At 39.9% G+C, this 21744-nt stretch overlaps 1 protein-coding gene across 1 annotated transcript in view; it reads right to left on the bottom strand.

Moving 5' to 3' along the window:
• rbm20 (RNA binding motif protein 20) overlaps positions 1 to 18785 on the bottom strand; it is a 56309-nt gene extending 37524 nt beyond the window's left edge. Inside the window, exon 1 of the mRNA XM_082536051.1 lies at positions 18694 to 18785. The gene's annotated coding sequence lies outside the window, so the exon portion shown is untranslated. The remainder of the gene's footprint in view (positions 1 to 18693) is intronic.
• Positions 18786 to 21744: the final 2959 nt, after the last annotated feature.

Raw genomic sequence — 21744 nt, 5'->3', positions numbered from 1 at the left:
ATATGACCCCCTGTGAGCAAGCACTTTGGCGACAGTGGGAAGGAAAAACTCCCCTTTAGCAGGAAGAAACCTCCAGCATGAATACCAGCTAATCACAAACAGATGGCTTTCTTCAAAAAGCAGTTATATTGCTATATCTGCAGACCAACTGAGTGTTTTTGTCTATTAATCATTAAAATCAGTACTGAATAGATTTATTTCCAAATATCTATCACTGGTTTAGAAATTAGGGAGACATATAACCTTATAAACACAGAGCATCTTCACTATATACATAACCAAAACCTGACAAAGTTATTAGTACGCTTTGGATCATATTAACCATTAAAAACCACTTAAACCTGACTTTCTGTGGGGACTTTCTGTGGTCAGCCAGACATGTAAACATGTCCCTGGATGGAAAAAAAGCCAGCAAAAACAATCAGGCACCGCTCCACTGCCTGTGACGGTCAAGATGAATGAATCCAATTTCACACGCAGTTCATTTATATGGTGATTATAAATAATTATACAAAGGTATTTATCACCTTTTGCCTTCCTTCTGCTTGCCATGGTGTTCCCTACTGAGCAGCCCTTCTTTTAACGCAGAGAAGCTGAGTGTGGTATTTCTGCTATTAAGGACCTATACATAGCCAAACCCCGGGTAATGGGACGGGGGCCATTTGCTTATCCCTACCCAGATACTGACAGAATTCAAGTCCAAATTCAACAACCAGTAATAGACTAGCTCTTTTAATTTACATAACCAACTAATTTTAAATCGTAAGCACAAGGTTAGGCTAAATCCTTAACATAACAGAACAGTCTACGCCCAACGCCGCCTATTTATCTTTCAGCGGTGCTCTTTTTCACGATACAAAGAGACTGCATTAGCAGACATTAGCACCATGCAATAACAAATCCATTGCTGGTAATATGTTGTGCCAGATTACTTTGCTCTATAATGACAAGTATATAATGAGCTACAGTAGTACATAGTCACACAGCATAAGCAAAAGCACGCTAACACATAAAATAACAAAAATACACCCACACACCAAGTGCGTAGACACAACGAAACAGATAAACAACACCTAAACAAATTGATATATCTGGGATTGTAACAAGCAAAATATGATATAAAATGTCTTTAAAATATATGAAATGGAGATTAAATGTATGTATGTCTTTAAAGTACACTTCACAAAGGATTAGATTGTCTTGGCAAACCCACGGACGACATAGTGACATAATCTTGGTGTGCACATGTGACATAACGTTTAAAAAAAACTGTCCTCATATAGAACAAAGATAAATCAACAAATAAAGTTCTTATCTGCAGGTATTGTCTGTGTATGTGTGTGCGAGCTCCACCTGTGCATGACAAGTATACAGAGAATTTGATTTCCTGGATTCTGGCCTGCTCACTATGTGGATGAAAGGAAGATGCCTTTGGGGTGAGCACACGTGCTACAATCTCCACTGGCCTCAGCTGTTGATGCCGGCCTAACAGAGCAAAGCAGAGTGGCTGTGTGATACTGTGTGGGTTTATGTGTCACTTAAACACCCGTACTCTCCTTCTGTTAAACCTGTAGGGCAACATGCATTCAGTACATTCTCCCAATTCAGAACTGAGCTGCTTCCTCTAACTGTGTGTGTGCAATGTGTGACCTTGCACTGAAGTCTGACATACAGTAGCTGCACTGCAGGGTGACATTTATTTATATTAATTAGGACAATCAGAAGAGCCAGTCTATTCAGACCTTTCCTGGTTCGAAAAATAGTTTACTCCCAGGTTAAACTACAGCTTTAAAGGCTGAGAAAGACAAACTTATTCATTTTAATTCCCAAGATTTTAGACATTTCGAATATTTTGCAGTGAAGGCTTTTACTGCAGCTGAACAGTGCTATAACTGGCTGACAAATCCTGTAAATGTTCATTTTAACTACTAAAGCCAAAATATTAATTTTGCCACCTGCAAAACAGGTTACTGTAAGCACCAATCATGCATGCCTCTGCAAACAGAAAAGCTCTCTGCTAACTTGACAGGGACTTCTTTATCCGTCAAGGCCCTACATGTGAGAAAAGTTGAAAACAAATCAATATTGTGCTCAGCATTAATAGTAAAATCGTCTAACTTTGTGAAAAACTTTCACATTCGGTATTAAACTTTCTGACTGCTGGTTTTGGATAGCAGCAAATTTGTCAGTCGAGTTTTTATACACTACACAGAGCGTCAAAAAATGAACTATGCTTGTGGCATTAGCCTTTAATCCTCCCTCTTCCCTCACTTTACTATATCTTGAACAAATACCACTAAACGACTGATTGACAACAAGCAGCAGAGGCCTCCTACTCGCGTTAGCCTTGTCAGAAGAAAATAGCACAGCAGCAGCAGTATTGACAAAACCTTAAAACAGTATCTGACTCATTTATGACTCATTGAATCCAATGTGGGGTTTAATTATGCTCAATTCAAGCAAAGTGCCCACGTACCCAAGCTTACATGCAGCACACTACCTACGCGCTACCTGAACAACAAAATACAAAATTATGAAAAACTAAAGTTATTTGATTACTGTCACGGACATAAGATACAAAAAATGTATTCAATACTTTGATGATGCAACCCCCACATCTGCAGAAGAGCAGCAGAGCTGTTGTCCCAACATAATTTGTTATAACAAGGAGGAATGTCTAGTCCAGCAGCAGATGGTTTGATAAAAAAAAATGCATAGTTTATTTAATAACAGTGATTATGCAAGGACTCATAAAGATGGAAAACAAGCCATATAGTCAGCGTTAAATAAAAAGTGCCCAGTTTAGTGTTTGATGAGCTGCCAGTGGATCATGACGAGAATGTGTCCTTACTAAACTTTTCACATAATCTTCCCATTTTTGTTTTTTGGAAATGGACAAAGGCTTATTTATATTAGGATAGTGAAATATTATCCCAGGCCCAACAAAGGCACCATCACAAACATATAAAAGCAGTCACTGTTCACATGCACGGAGCAAATCTTACAAACACGTTGAAGAATTTATCCGAAAAAAAGAATGTTGCAGCCCCCGCTGGGAAGTACACTTCATCCGTTTCAAATGAACAACCCTTTAAATTTAGATTGTGTTCACATCGAGACCTTTAAACTCTGCCAGCTCATATATTTAAGCATTAAGAGCTGGAAAGGTAGTGATGAAGAGCTGATCCCAAAGACAACTGATTGCCTCTTGTAATTAGAGCTAGGATCAACTGCTCAAAAGGTTCATGCTATGCTATGTAACTGTAACTAAATAATTTTCAAGAAGAAATAGTCACAAATTTAAAAAAAAAAAGTAAAAATCTCAAACAGCTACTGGATACTTTAAGCTCTACGCTGAACAAACTGTAACCATCCTAACAGTATGACTGTCTCTCTGAGCGATCCTGCTAATCTTTCTCAGTTTTGTGCTCATGGTGCTAGAATTACAGTCCATCCATTGAAAGAGCAAAAGTCTGTGTGATTCTCAGTAATGTGCAGCTGATACTGTGTTACTGATGAATCCAAGCAACTGCAATCAAACGTCACAAACAATTACCGCCTCTCATTTTATTAATATTGTTCGAGCTGCGTCTGTGATTTTTTTCTGCATCAGCTAAGAAGACCATCACAGCATCGGCGTCATATTACCGCTTCATTTATAGAGACACCAGAACCAAACTGAAACTGTGATGATTTCGGGATTAAGTGGTGTATCCCTCTCAAGCCCGTCTAAGTTGCGTGCAAATCTCATTGGTAAATATATACAGATGCAGATATTTGACAATGCTCTTTTATCATTGCTGTCTTTTAATGTGGATACCATTTGTAAAGACATTTAAACCCCTTTAACTCTGACCACTCCCATTGTTCCAAATAGTTAGCCTTGCTAAGTCTACCAACTCAACGCCTATAAACCCTTTCCCACCAGGACATAACCCCATGTGCTGCAGGAGAAGAACCACAGACATGAATTTACTGTCACAACCAGCACAGACTCCGTATGATCATTTCCTGTTTTATTTTGAAACTTTCTACCAGTTTATTGTACGTGTTCCTTTGGTTTCTGTTTGCCCCCAACACCTGTTTCCCTTGACTTAATTACTCTTTATACAGCCATGCTGCCATCTGTTTCCTGTCAGACTATCTCAGCAATTTCCAGTATTTTCTTGTGACTTGTTTCGAAATTTCCTGTAAATCTTCCTTGTCTGAATTTTTGGATTTTTGCTCTGTGAGTCTTTTATTTAGCCTTTGGATCTACTGTTTGGTTCAGCCATTAAAGCTACAGCATACTGCTGGAGTCTGCCACCACCTAAACTTTCTTTCACCATTGTGGCATGTCACAAATCCTGCTTGTAACAATGTTTTTCTAAGGCCTTTTCACAGACTGTTAGCTTGAAGAATATGCATTTAATAGTTTTGGCAATGGCTTGTGCTGTAAGAGAATGCGTGCCGAATTAAGTGAAATATTGCAGAGCTTTAGAAAAGGTGTACTCAAGCTTAAAAATCATTTAAATTAGGTAAAGCCCAGCCAAATAAACTGTTACGTGTTTGTTTTTACTGTTATGCTTTATTACTCTGCATTAGAGACACTGATCTTTATGTACAAGTCACAAAGGCTATGTTAAAGTTATAGAGAATGAAACTTCTTTGTTGTGTCGTGGGCTGATATTAATGGTGCATTTTGTGGTAACATCCTCAGCCTAATTTAATGATCCAATTACAGGATGCACCTACACTTGGCTGAAAGTGGACACCAGCGCGGCCGTTGTACCTACGAAGACTTTCTCCGGTGCAACTGTCAACCATTTAACATCAGGATTAGCCACAGTTGCTGCCACGTGTCAACAAGGCAGTGAACACATGCTTGAGGTGTTGGTGGGGGAGGTAGATGGTCCCGTGACACAAATAGGTGACACTAGAAATTAAGATTTTCTGTAAGCAACAGAAAGGACAAATCTTCCTGGTAAAAAATGAAGGACGAGCGTAATTAATCTGTTTTGTCAACTTTTCTGTCTTCTTAAGGAGAGACAAGATCTATTGGAGGGGACAGTGATGACTGTATTTTAGTATCAAATGTTATTTTAAAACATAAAAAAAAATTAACTACTCTGTATTTTTTATTTGCTCAGCCTTGTGCCAACCAACATCACGGGTTTCAAAGGGATCCCGCACAATCACAGATCTGCAAAGCGACCACACCAATCACTCAACACTTCTCTGTCCAGACGGCCATTTGGCCAGATCCATTTAAAGTGTGCGAAAGTCTAAATTAGCTCCCGTTAATGACCTTGCAGGGGATTGCAGGGATGATTGAAACTTCAAGTTAACGACTCGGTGCAAAGAGCGCTTTTAAACATGACACACTTGGCAGCAAACTAAAGGATGTGAATTTGCTTTGATAAAACACATCAATAGTTTTCTATTGTTGTCAATTTTCAGACATCTGTGTTTAATGGCTTAAAATCTATGAGATTTAAACAACAGAAAAAGGATGTTAACAACACGTCACCAGAGGGGGACAGCCCGAAAGAGTAAATATCTGTGAAACTTCATTTTCAAAAACTAGATCTCCAGAGGATTTTTGGAGGATGCTTCTGTTTCCCTGAACCACAACATAGTTATTTTCAATATTTTGCTTTCGACAGCTGTGGCTATATACTTTCCCTAAGGCTCGAGCGTGGTTACACATGGCAAAATGGTCCTTCAACTCAATTGGCTCCCCTCTTACACTTACACTGCCTCCACTGAAAGCTATTTATTACATTAAAAGTTTTGAGAACACAGACATTTAGACAGGCAAAAAAAGATCACAGATCAGTCAAAACACATAAATATTATAATTGTACATGTTTATCAATGCAGAACATTCTCTGTCCTGATGAGCTTAACTATGTACCAATGTAACGTTAAATAGAAGAGGAGCATAAAATAAACTATATCATTGCTGTTTTGATTTACAGTGAACAAACAAATAAATATTATATAAATATAAGTACATGATTATAGCTTTATTTATAAATCCATGGATACTCCCAAACGCAAATGCTTTTACAACTAACCCAAAAATCAAGTGCAATATATTCACTACTTCATTAAAGACAAAGTTGTTCTTTACAAAGCTGAGTTTTAGACCGTAACGTATTACAACATGTAATGCCTTTGAGTTTTGTTCTGTTTTGTTCTGAAATGTGGCTTTCACAGCACTGAAGAAAAGTATCAGCACATCGATAGAAGAACACCGGCTTTTACCTTTCCTGCTGCATTTTCACATATCAACTTCCGATGCGGAGCCGCACGGTCTGTGGTACAAGGTAAAATTCGCTCAGACACTGAACTTTCCCCTCTGTGACGCGCTGTCACAGTGATATAGAGCCGTGGCAGGTGGGAAAGAGTCATAAGATGAGGAAAGTGAAATGGCAAAATAAGGGAAGGTATGAATGCTAATGCATAGATGGTGTGACAAAGCATGTCAAGCATGCTCAACTGATCTGTTACAGGACAATCCGTCACAGGCTACTCACCACTAAACCACCACAAACATGCAGTCTGGTCACCCGGATCCTTCGGTCCTGTCCTAAATTCTGGCTGAATGTTTTTGTAACGACATGTTACAACTTTACAGTTTCCTTATTAATTGTGCAGATGTTTGCACAGTGGTCCGTATACATTCACGGCAAGTCAGAAAACTGCATACGTGGACATGTTAGGCTCTGGAAAATCCATTTATTTTATTGTAGCCTGTGGTGATATGAAAAAGAAAAAGCTTCCTGATGGAACTAATTCCTTATATCTGTCTTATATCTGGGATAATCTGTCACATTACAACTGAAAAGACCCTGGTAGGTGTTTAAGAAAGCAGCTAAAATGGCTCTTTTCTTAAAGGGGTGACAGCTTTTAACAACAACAACAACAAAAAGTCTCACCAATCTTGTTACAGTCTACTACCCAAAGAGCAGATACTTTTTCTTACTGCACATATTTATTTGCTGCATTATAATGATCTTAGTACATAATTGTACATTCCTATTGTTGCTTTTTTCATGTTTATTTTTTGTACAGCTTTATTCGTGTGATGCAGAAACATAGAAAGTCTGGCAGAATTTTTTTTGTTTTTGTTGAGCCCTAACTTTTCTTGTTTGGCAGAGGTTTGCACAGCAGTTCGAATGCGTAACAGTCACTGCAAGTGAGAAAACCCTGCACATAGACTCACTAAGCGCTGGAAAATCTATTTGCTCCATTAAAAAAAAATAAAAAATTATTATTATTTTACATGTTCAGACATTTCCAGAGCTAAAAGTAAAAAATCGTGTATTTTATTTTAGTCTGAAAAAATATCTGAGCTAAAAGTTTGCCTTATGTACAAATGTACAAATTCCTCATAACTAACAAAATTCAGATTATTATATCTGAAAGATTTTTTCTGACATGTTTAAATGAATGATATCCATGCCTGGGCTGAATATTTGAGAATTAAGAAAATGTTTATAGCACTTAAGACAAGAAGACCTCAGCGTGTCACAGTGTAACTGAAAACACTCGGGTCGATGTTTAAGAAAGCGCATAATGATCTATTAAATTTGAACATTTGTACAATCCTACCGTTGCTTGTTTCTGGTTTTGGAATATTTAGACTTTATTTCCCTTAAACACTTTTCCTTTAATAATTTATCTCAGCTCTTGATTCTCCAGGTTATCCAACAATACTTTTTAGGTAACTAATAAGTCTCGAGAAAAAGTCGTTCTAAGGCTGCACAGTCTGACTACATGTTGGGTTTTTGTTTGTTTTGATGATGGCAGCAAGCAGGGCGACAAATCCTTAACAGAATGACGATCTTAAATAAACAGCAGAATGGAAGTCCATTAAAGTGCTATCGAACTCTTTTACTTTGCTGATTTGCAATTAACCAAATAAAATGTAGCTACTGATACTATCACACACAACAATTTTCATGTATTCATTCAGTAGAAACTCTCTGCCCAATAAACGTTTCCACCAATTCATATTAATATTTAAAGACAAATTGCTCAGTTGTCTCCTCACACACTGTACAGTAATTCAAAGAAAAATCATCAATAAATACAAAATATAATCAATATAATCAAGATTTGTTACAGAAATGACCACATACGTTTTACAGTTTTATTGTAGGGTTGCAGAGCTTGAGCTCAGTGATACTGTGTTGCTGACAAATTTAATATAAGACCTTTCAGTGACTTCACATTGTTTGGCTTACAAATTACATCTAATTTTCTAAATTTAATGGATATGTTTATCAACTGAATTTAGTGATCTTAGGTACAAAGTACATGTTGAAAACAGCTAATTTTCCTAAATTAATTGTTTTGGTTTTAAAAGGTTAAGTAGTTTACAAAATATAATTTATTCCAATTTAAGAAGCAGCAGCAAACGTGTGACGTTAAAAACAGTGGGATTGTTTTCAACACATCTAATATTTTGAACAAGACAACCACAGATTTGAATGAGCAGCGGGAAAAAAATCACAGCAAGGCCGATAGTTTATTTTCAGTCAGCATTTCTGCTTTTTAATATGAATCCTGGATATGTTTAAAGGGGAAAATGTGTTAGCTCAGTATATTCAGATAAACCTGCTGACTGTACAATTTCCCTTTTATTTAATTTTATATTGCTTTTTCCAAAAAAAGAACCTTAGAGCCTCTTTAAAGTGCAGATATTTTTTAAATAAATTTTAATAAGCACTTTGTTATATTGTTGCATATTGTTTTTTTTTATATACATGGTGAGTATAAAATCCTCAGTACTGTAGTAATATTCACTAAGACACATTATAGATAGCCGTATTTAAGGTTATCAAATTCGATTTCATGCAAGAAGACCTTACAGGACAGATGCAGACATTTTTCCAACATCACAACTTTTTTTTCAGGATATTCATGATACCACTGCAAAAACGTGCTGTGGACTTTTTTTCATAGAGCCACGTGAGCACCTGGCATGTGTTTGTACTGTATCCTGATTCTGCGGTTTACAGATTTTGCGCTTACCTCTGTAAGGTGTTGCTTGTTGTCTCAGGGGGGTATCCACTGCTTTGTCCTTTTCCCAGCATTATTATATGACCTGTTTTGTCACTGTCAACGCTGCTTGTCCGATCCCAAACGTTCTGCATGGCAAAACAAACTCCCTAGCACCACCCCCAGCCTTTACACCCTTCCAGTCACCCCCCTCAGAAGTAACCACCTCAGACCAAAGACACCAGATCTTGATAGGGCAACTTTCTCCAGCCTGCTTTTCTTTGTCTTTTTTTTTTCTTTCTCTTCACTGAACGGCCACAGAAATACCAACAGGCAGGAAGAGACTGGGGGCTGAGCACTTCAGCGGGGTCTCTGCTGCTCAGCTACTCCTGATCGACAGCAGCAAAGGCAGCAAAGCCCCCTTTACCCTTGGCTATCTAACTGTCTTTCCCTATAAACTATGCTACATACACTTCCAAGACTTCCCTTCACTTCCTGTATTCTCTCCAGGGGCAAGAGATGGGGAAATCAGTGTAGCGCCTGTTCAAAGAGAAACAGGAGGATGACTGAGTGAAGTTAAAGAGGGAATAACAGAAGAGGTGGGCTCAGGGGACCGCATAAGGGGGGTGTGAGTTAAATAGACTAAAAGGGAGTCCCTGCCCAGGACAGCTCCATGCAGTACAACAACAGGGACGAGAAGGTCTCTCCAGCCACCGCTGATTATCACCTCTACACTGACACAGAAACACAGACACACGCACGCTTGCATAGTCTGGCTGATGAAGGCATGCACTGCGGTTCTGGGAATGCCATCAGTCACTCAGTAGGTGTCGGGATCAATTTAGCTGCTGAATCATTGGAGAGATCCAGTCTCTAGGCCTGGAACACAGTGTCAGATTATTAACATTTTGCAATGGTCAGACAGGCTGAGGTTTCACATCTGTCAGCCAAAAAGTAGGGTGTGCTTGATAATAAATCACCATTAAGAAAAGGCTCATACAGAGTGACAACACATCAATCCTCCGGGTCTTGTACGTGCTGCACGGTTGGATTTTTGGGTATTTATTTAGATTGCAAAGGAAAGTGTAATTTTGCAGGGGGATTTAAGTTATGAAGACAAACCTAGAAAAAAGTTTCCAAGAAACGAGTCAGAGAATCTGAGAGATGATGTTTGTTTAAAGAAACCTAAACCATGTCTCCCCATAGACAAACATATCATCTAGATATAGCTGCTATTTTATCTGATTGATCACGAAACAAAGATTTTCAGCAAAGTCTTGAAACCTAAATTTATAAAATAATTGAAAAACTTTCACAATATGCTTTTACAAGTGGATTAGAGTTTCATAGCTCATCTGGATTTGCCCTAATAAATCTACTTGTACACAATGAAGACTGGAGGAAAAAAATAAGGAGCTGGAGCTTGCGGCTAAGCTGTTACTCTAAAATGTAAACAGACCCGCTACACTCGTGGTTGTTCAAGGAAGCTGCTCCTGACTGATCAGCCGTTTATGGTAAATAATTGTAGTGCACAGAAACAGTCAAGCAATCAAATTCAAGTCACAGAAAAGCAGGAGGCAATTCCTAATCATCCACGAGATGCCACATTCTCTCCATCTTCGCACTGACTGCTTGAATGATGAATGGCAAAATTGGAAAATATCTGACACACCTTGCCGACAACCGCCAGGAAACTATCGCTATGCGTTGCGTGTGTGCAAGCAAGCGTGAGTGTATATATGCATGTGACAACTCTACATAACAATCCCCCACACTTATTTTTGGCGCTGTGAGAAAGCAGATACCACTGTAGCATGAAGTGGTTTCTATAATGGTGTGTGCCTGGATGGCTCAATGATAAGCGTGGCAGTTAAGAGAGGTGAAATACATTTAAACTGTATTGATTCTGTATTGAATCTTTCAAAAAACAAAACAAAACAATAACAAAGACTTGACAGCCAGTTTTATTTTCATTACAAAATGATTAATGAACATATTTTTGTTCCTTTTTTCTCTTATTTATTCCAGTTGTGATACATCAAGGCAATTTTATCTCAAGAGAATTATACACAACAGAACAACAATATTAGAAATACAGAAAAAATAAAGGCTAATTGCTATGACTTTGTTTTACATGTAGTCACATTAAAACATTAAGTTGGGCACTTTAACTTACACCCAAAGAGCCACTAAACTGCAGCTGGAGCAGTTTAGGGAATGCTGTTTATAAAACTAATACCTACATACGGCTGATAGCTTATCACTTTTCGCCTACATGTGAAAGTACTTCACTTTTATCCATCTGAGTCTCTGTGTACTGTTTATACAAAAATGCACTCTGGTTTTAATGACTATGTGAGGTGAAAGGAATCAGAATATATCCATCTAAATGTGTGGCATAAAACCACATTTCCCACAGTTCACCAATACAGGAGCTAACTTTAGCACCGTCATGTGAACTGAGACGACAGTGACAAGTGATCTGTCATATTCAATGTAGCCAGCTGTGGTTGGAAAGCCGAGTGATGAAAAGTGGTTTTTGATGATAATGAGTGACAACAAGAGGCCTCGCAAAGACCTAATCAGTGACAAAGTGCTGTCCAAGTCACAACGTCACAGCACTTACAGGGTAAAAATGGCAAATGGACAGCGATATATGACCAACCAGTCAGAGCGGTTAAGGAAGCCAAACTGTCTCTGGACACATTTGTTACTTATTAAATGTTTTTTACATGTTCCCAGTTTTTGTATATTCAGATAATTACAATCTTTTTCCGTCTTCAATCATTTTCAGTCCGGTCCTTGTACCTGATCATTTTCAGACTAAAGTGTTTATATCTGTTACACCACTTTGACCTACTGACCTGTCAGTCATTCAAACATAAAAAAGCACCTAACTCAAGGGATCAACCAGTGTCTATCTACACACAGCAGACAATTTAGCTTTGTTACTAGCAGCCTGTCACAAAGACATACAATTTGTTTCAGTTTCTTTAGTTGAATCTACAAAATAATCCTCAATGCTACACCAATGTGATTTACAAAGAGCTATTATATATAGTTACAATATATCCAGCTACGCAAAATAACACATGAACCGAACTGAAAATCAGTGGCAGCACGTCTTATGGAGTGATGAAACCAGAGAGGTACAATGATGAGTATCTACAGCCATCTGTGAAAGATGACTGAGGCACTGTCATGGTTTGGGGCCGTATTTCAGTCGCTGGCTTTGGGGATCTTGTCAAAATTGATGGAATTAGGAACACGGAAAAGTACTGTCAGAGTTAAATCCACCGTGTAATCTGACCAGCAATGATATTTTTCAGTATATGACTTTGTCCACAAAAACACTGCCCATGAAGTAATAACACTCAGTGGAACACTATCAGTCATGGATTAGTCAATGAAGCAGTGTTGGATCATTTTGACAGAAAACGGAAAAAACAAAAGACAGCCAACATCCAAAGAAGAGCTTCAAGAAACCTGGAGAACTGTTTCTGAAGTAAGAACTCTTGCCTAAGAGAGTTCAGACTGTGTTGAAGAATAAAAGTGGCCAAACACTGACTTTCAAGCTTGTGAGAATTGTGCAAACTTTTTTTTTTATAGTGTATATCTATACATTTCAATAAATCACTGCACCTATTTCTCATTTTCCTAGCAAAATGTAAAGAAATGACTGGGTGCCTCAACACACTTGAGGCACCAGAGTTTAAGACATGAGGGACAACTCTGAGGTTAACCTTTCAGCATGTGTCCCCAAACTTCTACGTGCAGATTTGAAACCAGAGCAGTATATTTAATCATGCATGCAGTCATGAGAAAACTAAGAGCGTCTCTAGTTTTACAGGGATAAATGGAACAGGCATGTGGTTTAGCCTTTGTAGAAATCTCCCTGGATGGAAAATGTAATGGCACCACTTCTCCGTATCAATATCACCATTAAGTTTTGTGACACAATAATGTAGTGAAACAAAGACAACCATATGCATCCATACCATTTGCGAAATACCCAAGTAATACTGTGCTAAGTAAGAAGCAACTCCCTTTCCAAGCGATCAGTTTTCAGAAAATTCTCCCAGTGCAGCTGAGAATGTCTCTGTGGAGCCGAGCATTCCCGTAAAGACGGGAATGCTTATTTTGCAGAGGATTTAAGACGACATGTGTGAAGCCATTAAGTAGACTTAGACTCTTAATTAAATTCATTCTGTTGCTCTACCTTTGACCTCATTACAGCGAGACCTCTGCACTCAGATGTGAGCCGGCTATAGTATGCGACAAGTAAGCGCTCACAAATTCATTCGCTGCCACATGTGGCACACACACATGCACACTGAAGGTCCAATGTGCTTACAGCCGTTGCATGAGAAGAACGTATCTATTTCAGCAGATCTCTTTGACTGTGTGCACCCCAGCTAGCACAAATAGCAAACACAAACACAGAGGGCATTAGTGCTAATCGTGGTTTGGACTGAAGCTGTTTAAGATATCTTTTTAAATTATTTGTGACTATCTGGGATTCAACGGATTAACGTTTTCCCCCCAATTTTTCCCCCCAACTCACACAGCCACGGAAGGCTTTGTATTTTTCCCAAGTGAAGAACAGTTGCTGCCTAATTAAAGGTCATAAAGGTATAGCAGGAGAGTTTTTTAAGCACTGAAGCTGCTCAGCTTACAAATCCAGGTCATTCATAAACACATGCACACAAAAATGTTAAGAGACTACAGGCACTTTCATCTAAAAAGACTTCAAAAAGGGATGAACTCACAGTTTAGATGCTGGTGCCCTTGTGGCTAGAAGTTATAATCAGTCATCAACATTTGGCTGGAGACCCAAAGAACATATGACCTCATAAAACGAGCTTAAAAAAGGAATGAGCCTGCAACGATCACTGACAACAGCTTGTAAATTCCTTTGTTCGTGGCAGGACGGCGCTTGCATTATTTTATTGTTGAACTAAATTTATACTGTGACACACAACAGCACCTTTGATCACTATCTCTCAGTGTTACTGGTATGTACGGGACATAAAAAGATGTCTTTTAAATAGCCAAAAGCAGAGGCAAGTTTATAAACAGCTTAATGTTTTATAGACCTGAATGACACTAACACCATTGGTGGAAGCTGCATGGGGTCTGAGGTCTAAACCTGAGAAGCTTTAAACAGCTGTGATCCAGAGAGTGTTTGTGAACATTTTATAGACCTGAGGAGCCCCTAAAGTGCCTGGCAGTGAGTAAGTGTCAAGCCTTGACTTAATTAAATGGTGCTGCTTATTGTAATTGTACAAACAAATACAAAGTAAATACAAACTGACTAAAACTGCACTTAACTTGCACCTATGTGCTAAGTGTACTTTTCCAAATTCTGTCCAAGTGAAAATTGATTTGGATACGCACACGTACCACCAGAAATATGAATAACACCTGTCATCATCTTTACTAATAAACTGAACGAGCATCATTAGTAACGGTAGTAATTCTGAATATTAATCAGCAAAATTTCTTCATACACTTAATGAATCATGAGAATTTGACCTTCAGGAGTCTGTCAACCTCATAGCGGGCACAAGCAGCTAGCCACAACTGAAAAGGCATAGATCAGGCCATAACATTAAAGTCATGAAAAATGTTCCCCATGTTGTATTTATAAGCGATCTCTGGGAAAGGAAGCGCAAAATAATGCTGAATATTTAGCAAAAATGAATACCTGAATCTTTCAAATTACTACAAGAGACCGCTCCTGATTTGTCAGCAATTCAGGTTAAGCTAAAGACTGAAAAGTTGTGCTGATCACAGCAATCTATTAAAACAGCATTCACCCATCTGAAGCATGCTACACGCCTGACCTTCAGGTAGGATCATAGGTCACTTTGGTGAAATTTGGTTCCACAGAGTCTTAGTGTGGGCATCCAGCAGCAAGCCAGCAGTGGTAAAGGTCTGTCTGACTCCCTGCCAGGCCAACTGGTGCCATGTAAATAAACACACTCCAAGAAAAACCCTGACAGGAAAAACCTCTCGGTATTTGTATCCATAATTATTACTTGTATATTCAAACATAACTGAAGTAAAGACTCACGCAGATTTCGACAAAATGCTAAGAAATCTGAAAAATCTTCAAAAGTCAAAAGAATTACTTTATTCAAGCTGGTGATTTGGGCAGGTGTAACAGGTTTTGCTAACTAGTAACTTAGTTACTACCTAATGCAATCTAGGTTTTTTTTTAAGCACTTTTAAAGCCACAACTGATTTAGTCTAATTGAGGGTAATTGGGTTCAGGGTCCTAACTAGCAGTTATTATCTTTTGCCTGGTAATGCGGAAACGAGTTGGTGAGAACCGCCATGGGATGTCAACATCAGATGCAGACACGGTTGTGCAGCGCGCAATGTTCTTTTATGCATTTTTCACAGTGCTCTGCCCACTGTCCTCTCACCAGCCTCACTCACCACTTCTCCTCTCTGCTCCCACTGTGCTACTACATAAATAGGGGAGGCTGATTAGACAATATTTAACAGGTGTTCCTCCACATAGCACTGCACACTGAACCACCTGCCTCCTCCAACAGTACAAGTTTTTCTAAATCAACACAAGCTTATGATCTGCACTTTCTTTAAGTTTCAGCTCTGCAACCATAATCCCTTCAAAAGCCAAATTTTTACCATATTTTGCATCAGGATGCATTATGTTGCAGGCTGTGAAGACTGTTAAATTCATCTGAACCAGAGTATTACATCAGTACTACAGCTTTCTTACTGATGAAGGCAACAGGTGGAAGAGTTACTGATTAGGCAGATGGTCAATGTCTCACACTGGCTTTGGAATTACAAATAATGTATCAATGTTCATTTTAATTGGATGAAAATGATTAAATTATATTGAAAAACTGATAAATATAATCATTTAATAATTCATTGAATGTTTAGAATATACTTGTACTTAAACAGATTTGACTTTTTAAAATTAATACTATTATGCAGTTATTTTCCTTGTGCAACCCACTTGAGGCACCACTGGACATGTAGCAGCAGTCACCATTTAAATTCCTTTGCTGGCTCAACATCCCATCCTTTGAGTGAGTGGCAGCTGTTGTCTGATGACTTAAAAAATCTAAAGCTGCCTTGTCACTAACAAAACCATCTCTCTTTTTTTTGTTATTGCTGAGTGAGAGATATATTATCCCGCGTTTAGGATTTCACATTTTGCCAACAGTGTGCTTTGTTTATTCGCTTCAGTTAACATCAGGGGCAGATCCCAGGTTACCCTGTTAACTAGGGTTGCCAACTCCCTGAAAAATAAATAAGGGACACCTCGTGGCCAGGGCCGGGCGACCCAGTTGTCTTCACCCTTCCCAGTGTGGTGAATTTTCTAGCTCTTTTTTTGTGTGTGAAATTATTTTTTTAACCATTTGACTTGAATTTGATTTAAGTAGATGTGTATTCTTTGTGATATGAACACATGTGAAACAAATGATCATTTAGCCATTTATTTTTTAGCTCAAAATGACAACATTAACACAATAAAACAGGTCTCCTTCTTAAACAGAAGCCTGTCATGCTTAACTTTTGAGAATATAAGTAAATCTTTCTTTAAAAGAACTCTGTCCTGCTTAACTTAAAATAATAGAAAACAATAGAAAGAAAAACATTCTTGTAACAGTGCACATTTAGTGCATTTAGTACAATTGGCTTAATGCTAATCAGCTGCTCCTGTTTGTAAACCCGCTTGTTCCCATGATTACGCATCATAACTCATCATCATTATTCATCTATGTATTACTTTTATGTATTAGTCATCTATTTGTTGTAATCATCTATCCTTACAGTTGTTTATTACACAAAATAAATTATATTATCACACTTCTGGTCACATAGCACTGATATTCACTGCACATGCCCATATTAACTTTTTCCAGCCAGGTGTTTTCCTTTTCCCATTTTTCCCTTTCTCTGAACAAACATTGCTGCTCTAACGCTGGGCTCACACTGTGCGATTTTTGGCCCATTTTGAGCCGATTTTTGAGTGATCGGACCGATTTTGGCCTTCATCGTGCATCGTGTAGTATACGTGGGGTAAAGAGAAGTGATTAACACCTCACGACCAACTCCCGATCATCAATCGCTCGTGAGGGTCTCACCACAGCCGCTCACACTGCTCGCGCGCAAACACGTAAACGTTGGTGTAAAAGACGGAGCAGCACGGCTGTGCAGCGTGTGATCTGGACACAAGCGATGGAGGCACACAACCGTGAAAATAGTTGGATTTACATTGCTGCTCAGTCACAGCTGCCCGATCAATGTTTTTCATTAGCAATTTAGCAAAGTTGATGGTGGTGGTGTGTGTGTCTGTGTGAGTGTGAGTGTAATGCTGGGCTTACACTGTGCGATTTTTGGCCCATTTTGAGCCGATTTTTGAGTCGTGCGACCGTTTTGGCGATCGGCCCGATTTTGGCCTTCATCGTGCGTCGTGTATCGTGTAGTATACGTGGGGTAACGAGACGCGATTAACACCTCACGACCAGCTCCCGATCATCAATCGCTTGGTCGGGAGGGTGTCACCGCAGTTTGTCACACTGCTCACGCGCAAACACAAATGTCGGCGAAAAAGACGCCGCAACACGGCAGTGCAGCGTGTGATCTGGACACAAGCGATGGAGGCACAACTTGTAGAACTTTGGAAAGCTCATCCGAGCCTTTTCGATGTGGCCTCAGAAATTATCACGACACAACAACCGTGAAAATAGTTGGATCTACACAGCTGCCCGATCAATGTTTTTCATTAGCAATTTAGCAAAGTTGATGGTGGTGGTGTGCGTGTCTGTGTGAGTGAAAGACGGAGAGAGAGAGCGCGACAGATTTTCTGTTATAACCTTCATTTTATGGAGGCACAGTGTGAGCACTCAGGTCGCATCAGAGCATCGGGCGGTATAGTGTGAGACCCTGCATCGTGACCTACCAACTTCTAACCCCTGCGAGTCAATCGTGCAGTTTGAGCAGGAGCTGAATAACGTGACTGAAAAAATCGCACAGTGTTTGCCCAGCTTTAGGTGTACAGTCGTCCGAGACTTGCACCGCAGTGTCGGCGTTTGTTTCCCTGTTGGCCATGCTTCTTGTTGTGGTCATCTGTTGTCTTCCGGTATTTTCTCCGTAAGCGACCTTTCCTTGACCAATGAGATGAGCGGTAATCTGAATTGTCATACTCGTAAGTGTGCTGTCAGCTCATTGGTCACAAAGCAGGAGAGGGGCTGGGAATTATGTTTTCAAACAAAGTGTTAATTCCATTAAAAGTTATAGACTACTTTTGATTCTCACTGTATTACGGGACAAAGTGCGTCCCTTATTAGCTCAATACGGGACGTGTACTTTTGTTTCGAAATACGGGACGATTCCGTGTTTTAAGGGACGGTTGGCAACCCTACTGTTAACCCCACCACCAACCATATACGGCAAACCTGTGACTTTATATAACAAGTGCCAGTCTAATTATAATCTTGGCCAAAATGTTCAAAAGCAAAGTTATCCAGAGTATAAGTACAAACCTTTGGGGTTTTCGAGGTGTGGCTGCACATTAGCCATTAGCCATGTAGCTAATTAGTCATGTAGCACACATGCGCAAAGTTACAGGCATGAAACTAAAGCCTGATACAGTGTTAGGTTAGTTGTTCAAACGACTATATGGGCCTGAACATAAGCTCTTTTTTCCCTTACCTTCTCGTTTGCAGAGAAACAGGTAAAGGCGCATGCGCACACCTGTGTGAAAGTCCATCAGATCCGTCCCTGCTTGCTGAGTAGCTGTTCAAGTTGATTGTTGCAGAACAAAAATCAGCATAAGTTACCCGTGGTTAAGATCAAGGAAGTCAGCTACCCATTTCAAATCATCAGCTAACATAAAAAAAAATATTAATAAAATAAAAAAAATTAAATGTTTTGAAAAAAAGAAGAAACAGTACATTTAGTAAATTTATAAAATAAAATATAAAAAAAAGTTGGATGTGGCTGCATTTACAACATTAGGAAAATTGGGAAATTTGGGTTTACATAGTAGCTCCTTAGAATTATAGCATGTTTACATACCTATCTAATACATACATATATTAGAAAGGTATGTAGGAGATTTCACTAGTATTTGTGTTTTATTTATTCTAAACTTGTAAACTTACTCAGAGATATTTAATTAACTCAATGTGCCAAATGAGGTGTTGTAGCTGGTAGCTATATTATCTGCACTTTATCCCAAGATCCATCCAAAAAATCCATTTGCAGAGTTACCGCATTACAAATGTTGGTCCAGGACTTCCATAACTTAGGATTTTGTGAATGTACACAAAGCCAGATTTATTTTTACAATTTGTAGCAGGATATACTCACTGTGCTTACTGGGATCTAATAAATTAGTTTTCTTTTCTCCTTCGGAGAGCAAAAGTCCCTAACCCTTCTGCAATTCATCTCTCACCACAACGTCCAGGGGCTTCAGGTCAGGCTTTGGATCAGTTACATGTTTATGTAGGACCTTTAACACAGACCACAATCACATGTCTGTGATGGGAAAAACAGTGAGACAAATAGACAGATGACAGACTGACTGATCAGCTGACAGGCGCTTAAAACAGACGGATGACTTTGGAGCGGCCGGGAGGAATAAGCAGTCAGAGTGTTGGGCCTACATGGCAGATGGACCACCATGAAGTGCAAGGACAGAGCCAATCTTTTCACATGGTTCCCCCCTCCTCCTCTCTCCACTGCAGTTAATAAGCACCTGTTACACAACAAATTAACTTGACTGAAAAAATACCCGGACAGCTTTATGCCTTTTCTATGATAAGGAGCTTGATTATGGGAGCTGGTATTATCTGTCTATTACTGTACTCCATATTTTGATAGCAGGGAGCAGAGGGGTGAGCAGATGGCTTGAAAGGATATGGTGTTTATTGTTTGACTATGAGAAGAAGCTTGATGCCGGGCGAGAGGTGGTGCTGGTCTGATGATTAATCTGTTAATTAAAAATGAAATTCAAAGCTGCACAAAGTTTTTGGCTTATAAACATGTCAGTATTTTATATGAATAAAGTTGACATCAGCAGATTCATGCATCTGGCTATTCATGCTGGCTCATTTATTAATCCAACCATCCATTTTCTTCCGCAGCATTTTCTTGGGCAGCAGCCCAAGCAGAGAAGCCCAGACCTCCCTCTCCCCAGCCACCTCCGCCAGCTTATCCGGGGGAACACCAAGGCGTTCCCAGGCCAGCCAAGAGATATAATCTCTCCAGCGTGTCCTGGGTCTGCCCCGGGGCCTCCTCCCGGTTGGACATGCCTGGAAAACCTCGCCCAGGAGGCGCCCAGGAGGCATCCTTGTCAGATGCCCGATCGAACCACCTCAACTGGCTCCTTTCAATGTGGAGGAGCAGCGGCTCTACTCTGAGCCCCTCCCGGATGGCCGAACTTCTCACCCTATCACTAAGGGAGAGGCCGCCCTTTGGAGGAAACCCATTTCCATCGCTTGTATTCGCGATCTCGTTCTTTTGGTCACTACCCACAGCTCGTGACCATAGGTGAGGATGGGGGCGTAGACTGACCGGTAAATTGAGAGCTTTACTTTTACATTCAGCTCTCTCTTCACCAGGCTCCGCATCACTGCAGCCGCTGTACCAATCCGTCTGTCGATCTCCCGCTCCCTTCTCCCATCACTCATGAACCACTCCCCGAGATACTTAAACTCCTCCACTTGGGGCAGGCTCTCGTCCCTGACCCAGAGTGGCGTGAGAGAATCCTGCAAATAAACCAAGTAAAGCTTAATGAGGATGGGATGGATTTGAATTTTACTTGCTGTCTTTGCTGTTTACACCTGTGTGAGAGGAGAGCAGATCATGCTTTTCTATTGGTGGAATGAGAACGTCAGTGTGGGTAGGTACGTGTGACGCTTTTTGACGTATGTCAGCTGACGTGGTGACAGAGAGCATGCAGAGTTGTTAATATGTGACACATCTGCATCCACGGGGTGAGGGGGGACAGGCGGATGAGCTGTGCTGACAATGAGGTGAGGTATAAGCAGGTGGTTTTATTACAGCTGTGGACATTTAAGAGGGAATAACTGTTCTGGATGAGGTGGGATAAATGGTTGTTATTTTCCAATTGTTTATGCCAAGAGTGTGAATTAGATTTAGAGGCACTGGCTCTTAAATACAGAAAACCTGTCATGGCTGGAGAAAGTCAAAATTTATTCCTGTTTGATTTCTCTTAGCAGTCACCCCCACACACCAACTTCAGGCCAGAAATATATTTCTGTTTTAGATCACGACTAACAACAGAAGTGGAGTCATGAAGTGGAGGACAAAGCTCCTGGTGCTCTGCTTTCAAAGGGGAAAGCACTCTGACGTAAGATACCACGCGAGTGCTGGCGAACGCCGTGGACCGAGATGCTCTGGAGGTCTGCAGTATTACAAGAGGGATCTAAGACTTGATCTCAAGAGGTCACAACCTTTTAAATGCGCTGCCAGAGCAAGGTGATGTTACACTGGAATGGCAGCCATGCATGGGTGACATGCGGGAGCTCCCCTGGCACAAAGTAATTCAGGATCATTGCTATCAAAAAGAAAATATAACACAGGTGTAAGGGCTGTGTAATGTGTGCCAGACACCGACCTTGTTGCTACAGTTGCTGACCACATGTCTACTGTGCCCTGTGTCTGAATCTACAGCGGCCGTGGATTAGGTTTCCTTCTCAAGTTAGATTAATTTGGTGTTGAAATTAAGGATTAGAC

Source organism: Aulonocara stuartgranti (assembly GCF_965226115.1).
Source record: "Aulonocara stuartgranti genome assembly, chromosome: 6".
Classification (NCBI taxonomy): domain Eukaryota; kingdom Metazoa; phylum Chordata; class Actinopteri; order Cichliformes; family Cichlidae; genus Aulonocara; species Aulonocara stuartgranti.
This window is presented reverse-complemented; position numbering and strand designations above follow the sequence as displayed.